Source organism: Schistocerca americana, chromosome 9 (assembly GCF_021461395.2).
Source record: "Schistocerca americana isolate TAMUIC-IGC-003095 chromosome 9, iqSchAmer2.1, whole genome shotgun sequence".
Lineage (NCBI taxonomy): Eukaryota > Metazoa > Arthropoda > Insecta > Orthoptera > Acrididae > Schistocerca > Schistocerca americana.
Window position 1 is genome coordinate 32,477,548 of NC_060127.1, and position 7,333 is coordinate 32,484,880.

General features: G+C 44.0%; 1 non-coding gene across 1 annotated transcript; it reads left to right on the forward strand.

The window, feature by feature from the left end:
- The first annotated feature begins 778 nt into the window (after positions 1-778).
- Trnat-ugu lies at positions 779-852 on the forward strand. The gene has a single exon. It is a non-coding gene; the product is annotated as a tRNA-Thr (tRNA).
- The last annotated feature ends 6,481 nt before the right edge of the window (positions 853-7,333 follow it).

The window sequence follows — 7,333 nt, forward strand, 5'->3', positions numbered from 1 at the left end:
CGCAACGCACTACGGACGCAGGCCAGTACTGGGGTAGACAGTATTATTATACAGCGGACACTCGCCTGGTCTGGCTCGGATTTTTGGAGAAATCGAAAGCATCATGACAGTTGGGCACTACGTGAGCATAACAGTAGACCACCAGCACCCATTCACCCTTGATGTGTTCCCGACGGTGACTCCATCTGCCAGCACAATACTGTACGTCTTACAAGGCCGAAATCATGCTACAGTCGTATGAGGAGCACGATAGTGGGCTCATGAAGTCTTCGCCAACAAATCGCCTGATCTGACCCCAATGTGACACATCAGAGTCGCTATCTGACGTCATTTCCGCGTGCATAAACCACTCACCCGTAATTTATGGGCTTTGTTCATCGACATATGGCGCCATATTCCTCCAGACATCAACCAGACAGTCATCGAATTGTACGAAGATGTTATCTGTTCCCGAAAGAACAGATACCACTGATGACCGTGCAGCTTCTCTAGAATGAAATGATAATTAAATCGAAACCCTTAGCTGTCGACAGGTGTTGTTGATATACATCAATGGGGACAGCTGAAAATGTGTGCCTCGACTAGGACTCTTCTGTGCGAATGCGCACACTTTGCCTGAACTCTTACGGGACTCGTCAGATTAGTTTGGCGCGAGTAATGAGTGAATGGGCAAATATCTATTAGAAACACTACGAATGTAGGTTGTAGACAGTTGGAAATGTGTGTCTCACGGGAGGCGTGACGGAGATAAGTCCGTGTAGTTGCGCTATCCTCTGTATCCTCGGTGGCTCAGATGGATAGAGCGTCTGCCATGTAAGCAGAAGATCCCGGGTTCGAGCCCTGGTCGGGGCACACATTTCAGCTGTCCCCAATGATGTATATAAACAACACCTGTCGGTAGCTGAGGGTTTCGGTTCAATTATCACTTATCTAATTTATACCACCCAGAATCCCTGTTGTACTGCGCTCCAAAGGTGAACCAACACGCTATTACGCAAATGTTCATAATTCTCATTATTGTGGGTTGTTGAAGGTGCCAAGATGACTCAAAAGTGATGAAGCATATTCGCGAGCCCACAGATAAAACTGTGCAGCCAACAGTTCGACTGACAATTGGGACAGACTCGTGAAAGAACTGGGCCAGGGTTTTAATTACCATACACATCATCCACCATATGGCAAACTTTGTTGCCATTAAAAAACCAGTACATATACTAAGAGAACGAATTTCAGAGGGAGTTTCCTGTTCGGAATAACAGGCATAGTAATGGATTTATCCGCCGCCACCAGGCAAGCGACTTTCAAGTAAAATGTCTCTCCTGTACGGCAATATATATAATACACTGAAGAGCCAAACAAACTGGTACACCTGCCTAGTATCGTGCAGGACCCCACGAGGACGCAGAAGTGATGCAACACGATCTGGTGAGGACTCGACTAACGTCTGAAGTACTGCTGGAGGGAACAGACAACATGAATCCTGCAGGGCTGCCCATAAATGTACAAGAGTACTAGGGGGTGGAGGTCTCTTCTAAACACCACGTTGCGAGGACCCCCATATGCTCAATAACGTTCAAGGAGTTCGGTGGCCGGCGAAAGAGTTTAAGTTCAGAAGAGTGTTCCTGCCGCTACTCTGTAGCAATTCTGGAAATGTGGGGTGTCGCATTGTCCTGCTGGAAATGGAATGCACAATGGACATGAGTAGATGCAGGTGATCATACAGGTTGTTTGCGTACGTGTCACCTGCCAGAGTCGTATCGAGGGTCCCATATGACTCCATATGCACACGTCCCACACCATTACAGAGCCTCCACCAGCTGGGACAGTCCCCTGCTGACATGCGGGATCAATTATTTCGTGAGGCTGTCTCCATACCCGTACACGTCCATCCGCTTGATACAATTTGAAACGAGACTCGTCCGAAAATGGTTCAAATGGCTCTGAGCACTAGGGGACTTAACATCTGAGGTCATCAGTCCCCTAGAACTTAGAACTACTTAAACCTAACTAACCTAAGTACATCACACACATCCATGCCCGAGGCAGGATTCGAACCTGGAACCGTAGCAGTCACGCGGTTCCGGACTGAAGCGCCTAGAACCGCTCGGCACCGCGGCCAGCAGACACGTCCGACCAGGCAACATGTTTCCAGACGTCAACAGTCCAATGTCGGTGTTGGTGGGCCCAGGCCAGGCGTAAAGCTTTGTGTCGTCCAGTCATCAAGGGTAGACGATCGGGCCTTTGGCTCTGAAAGCCCATATTGCCTATGTTTCACTCAATGATTCGCACGCTGGCATTTCTTAATGACCCAGTATTGAAAACTGTAGCAATTTGTGAAATGGTTGCACTTCTGTCACGTTGAACGCTTCTCTTCAGTCGTCGTTGGTCCTGTTCTTGCAAGATCTGTTTTCGGCAGCAGCGACGTCGGAGATTTGATGTTTTAGTGGATTCCTGATATTCACGGTACACTAGTGAAAGGGTGGTATTGGAAAATTCCCACTTCATCGGTACCTCGGAGATGCTGCGTCCCATCGCTCGTGCGCCAACTGTAACACCCCGTTCGAACTCACTTAAATCTTCATAACCTGCAATTCTAGCAACAGTAACCGTTCTAACAACTGCGCCAGACACTTGCTGTCTTATATACGTGTTTCCGACCGCTGTGTGGGATACTGCCAGTTTACATATCTCTGTATTTCAATACGAATGACTATACCAGTTTCTTTGGCGCTTCAGTGTAGATGTACGAGTACAGGTCGGAGACGCATGGTTGACGACATACGGAAGTATGGATATGGCCGTGAGTCGTGCACCGATAGCCAGAGCGTCCAAGGCGACGTGTGAAGCTGGAAATGTGGGTTTGAGTCCCAGCCCGACACAAGTTTTCACTGTCGTCATTCCAGTATACAGCCGATGGTTGTCACTAGTCGCAAATGCAAATACATTTCATAATGGCTGTAGTCGCCACAGTGGTTGTTCTTTCGGACATGTGTTTATATCTGAAGGAACACCGCATAGTCATTCGGAATAGCAGACACTGCTATATCATGTGAACAAGATTGAAGAACACTTAGAATGCAAAACATCGATCAAAATTGTTAAACACCTTTAGGAACATCTAAAGATGGAAGAAATCGTTTCCCCGCACCTTTATATTCTGACAAATTGGTATAAATTTGTAACTGGGTAAAGCGAGTTCATCAGATAACAATAGAAACAAAAAAAATCTCTTTGTTCAGCATCTGTTATCATCTTCTCTCGGCCTCTCGTATTTCTAAAGTTTCTAACAGCCCCATCACTGAGAATAGGTAATATGCTCGTGTGAGATTTGCCCTTCAGAATTTTCCATTCAGTGGGCTCTTAACATCATTTTACTACCGAGGTAAGTGGCATAAAGCACAGACTTGTTAAAGCCTTCATAACACAAGCGTTCAAGGTGAAATGCTATACCAACGTGTAGTAATTCTCGGGAAAGCTTTGTACAGAATTACGCGTCTCGGTATATGCCATGTTTACTACCGTAAAATGGAGCTATAATGTTGCATATGGTATTAAAGCTCCCCCGCCTGCCCTAGCATTTACTACCGGCGAGGAAATAAACAGTTTTAACAGCCAAGTCACGCCTCTAGGAGGAGGAATCAAAATTCCCCACCCGTGCAGGTGGGGATATGAATAAATGGGCCATTATACATGCGCCACGTTCCGCCGATCGTCTGTTTCGGCGGGAGACACGGATATGGGGGGGGGGGGGGGGGGATATCCACAGCTTCTCTCTGCCTCCCACACCTAGCGTCATTGTGTGTGAAGCAAGTACTACCAGAACAGTTTTTGCGACACTGAGGTACGAGTAAAAGTGTTAGTGTAATTACTAATACGTCCTCTCTGTATTCAACCTCTTACACTAGCTTACACTTTGGAAATAACGAAATGGCGGTATTCTACTGACACAAGCACACCAACATCTTTTATCATCTTTTCTTTGAATTATATGCGTGCAATGGGTATAAGTACACACATTTCTGTTGGTGTGTGAGGAGCGTGAACTGAACTATATTGCAACAGTCTTTACATCTGGAAATTACTGATTAAATTCATTACCAGCTGTAGGTTTTTATGTTGGTTAGTACCCCCAAGTAAATTTGGCAAGATCAAGCCATTAATGCTAATTTTCCCCGGGGGAGCAGGTAGTGTGTTGAAGTAGTGACGTGTGGATGTAAACAGTTAGTCTGCTCTGACAGGTGTGGTCCTCATAGTGTTGCAGTGCGAGCGTGCATAAAACATCAGCTGGTGAAGTCTGTGACCTGTTTGTGGGAAGATTGTTCGACGTAGACAAAAACAACAACCACACTATTGTGTGTACATATTAAGGTACGACATAAAAAAATATCAGCACCCCATCACACCCCATATATTCAACCCTCACGTCACACAAATGTTATCAATAAGGGTTTCGATTTATTAGCCCGTAATTTTTAGATGATCGTCCAAAAACAAGGAAAACATAGGATAGTAAAATACTAGGCAACTAAGTTACAAAGGAATCTAACGTCCATACACAATTATATCTACGTGTGTGTCAGCTACAAACATTCACGTTATATTTCTTTCCAATTAAAAGTACAAATTACACATTTTCACATGTGTTGAGCAAATACTCAGAAAAACTGACTAATCTTTGTAGTCTCAAATAATCAGTAAATTTCTTTTCAACTGCATTCGTATATCGTTCACGTGCACTATGATCAGGCTAGTATTTCACCAGCATTTCTTCGTCCTAAGCTATCTCCACCAGGTGTTGCAAATGTGCCATTACTCTCTTCAGCCTATGTGCGTGTCAAAATCTCTTCAGAGTCCCTGAGCGCCAACTTTGTCAGATATCCGTATCGTCACTGTAGACCAACAAATCGCTATTGCTTCATCATCAGAAGTCATACGAGTAATGCAGCCAGCATCATCCTCACTTCAGAGCCAGCCACTTAGCAGTGTAACACCACCTCAGCTTACTGGGTGCTTCACTAACGCCTTCACATCAAATTCTGAAGCAATGCTTTTCTACCGTTCTTTATTCATCCTGCTCTGGACAACTAAATTTTTTTTTTCCCTATCCAGTTATTTCTCTTTGATGCCAATTTTCCATCTATAAAAAACGAGGGCGATACAGTACTTAAGTGGTTGGTAAGGAAATTTGTCTTCTGTAATTTCTATGCGTTAATTTGCCAATATGAGAATTTATTTCCAAAATAAACTTATTGCATTGTTCTTAACGATATTTTTCATGCAGGGATAAAATGATAATGAATGCAACCTATAATTTGAGACTTTGTATCTGCAAATGTATTCCTTTCTTGTAAAATTGTGCATTGTAAATTTTACGGCGTATATTGTTTCATACTATGTCCATTAGGTCAAAATTTATGTGTGTGTGTGAGTTGTAATTGTAGGAGAGTGGAGACAGTTGTAGGTGAAGGCGATGGAAGTCTATTATTGTGGAAATTGTCCTGTTATGCTGTAAAAGAAATATTTTGAAGTAATATTTAGATTGTAGTTCGTGAAGAAATGTTCGGAAATAAACACTGTAACGAGATGAGTTAAAGTGAAGTATGAATGTAATTAAGAGTTCTGCAGGAGACTGTGTACTGGCGTCATCGTAGGGTTTGTTGGTGGACATTTATTGGCAGAGTTACGCATTTAAATTATTCAAAGACGATGGAGGTGGCCCAAGAAAGGAAGAAGGCAGATGGACTTTCTTGAGGAAGATTTTCGAGAAAGGACAAAGAATGCAAGGAATAGAGGGAAGGGGAATTCGTTTAAGGATGGTAAGCAACTACATCGAGTTTGAAGGAAACTTAACTGCTTGAACTCTTATTGGAGATGTGCGGGTGCAAACAGGCAACAACAGACAAGAATAATTTTATTTGTCCTGTCTTTACAGAGAAAGACTTGTGCCTGAAGTGTCAAAACGTGGCGTAAAAATAAAAATTTATATTATCTTGGAAATTCTACAAAAAAGTTAGACCTGTTTATTTTGCGAGAGCATAGCAAGTATTTCTGCTTGAAAGTAAAGCTAAATGAGTATGTACAACACGTTCACATTTTGAAGACCATATCTACATATTAGTTAAAAATTACGTCGAACCCCAACACATATTAGTCGATGAGGAATTTAAAACATCACTTTCTAGTGAAGTTGATATTCAGAACAGTATTGTGCATTGAAATTTTATCTTCATTTAGCTAAATAAAACAGGAGTCTCTGCCATTTTTCCCAGTCTTCTCAGCTCAGCTGTGACAGGGTGGTACAGGAATGCACAGCATCCAACGACAGAAGACGCGCAACAACCAGAGGCAGGAGAATATTAGTTCATTTTTGGTTACCGGATATTAAGTAAGAATAAAACTTGTTAGCAGAGTCAACCAACTAAAGAAATATATGTTAATGAAGTTACACTGCGAAACATAGACCCCTCTGACAAAAACATTCAAGTTCTTGGCTTGCCACGCTGACATTATATGCACAGTCCTATCACATTAATGTGACTATCTGTCAAAAGCCTGAATAACCACCTTCTGCAGCGCATAATGCTGCGATCCATACAGGAAGAGAGTCAGCGAGGTTCTGGAAGATATTGAGCCCCACTGACTCCAATACAGTGGTCAGCTGTGCTAGGTTTCTCAGTTGAGCATCCAAGCTGTGAACAGTACAATCGAAGTGGCCACGCAAATTCTCGACTGAGTTTTATTCAGGGAGTTTGATGGTCAGCTGCCTACAGTAAACTCAGCCTGGTGCTATTCGAACCACACACGTACATTGCAAGCTGTGGGTAGCGTTGCACTGTCCTCCTGGTACAGGGCTTCGTGGAGAGGGAAAGCACATTGTAGGACTGGACATGGTCCACAGCGGTAGATGAACAATTGTATAGATCCCTCATGCCTTCCAGAACAGCGAGATCATCCAGAGAATGCCATCCACCCTGCACCTATCTGTCGATTCACCCTCCACTGTTAATGCTTCCACCTGGCATCAGTTTGATGGAGTAGAAAATGGGATACATCCGAAAAGGCCACCTGTAGCCACTCAGTGGATGTCCAGTTCAGGTACTGGCATGTAAATTCCGGCCTTCGTTGCCGATGAACAGCAGCGATTATGGGTGCATGGACCAGGCGCCTGCTGCGGAGGGTATATGTACCAACGGTCTCTGAATGGTCGTTGAGGAGACACTGCTCGTAGACCCTAGGTTCGTCTCAGCAGTCAGCTTCTCAACTGTGCACGTCTATTCGTCCGTAAACATCTCCACAGCCGTCGTTCACCTCTGTCATCCATGGCCCGTGGTGC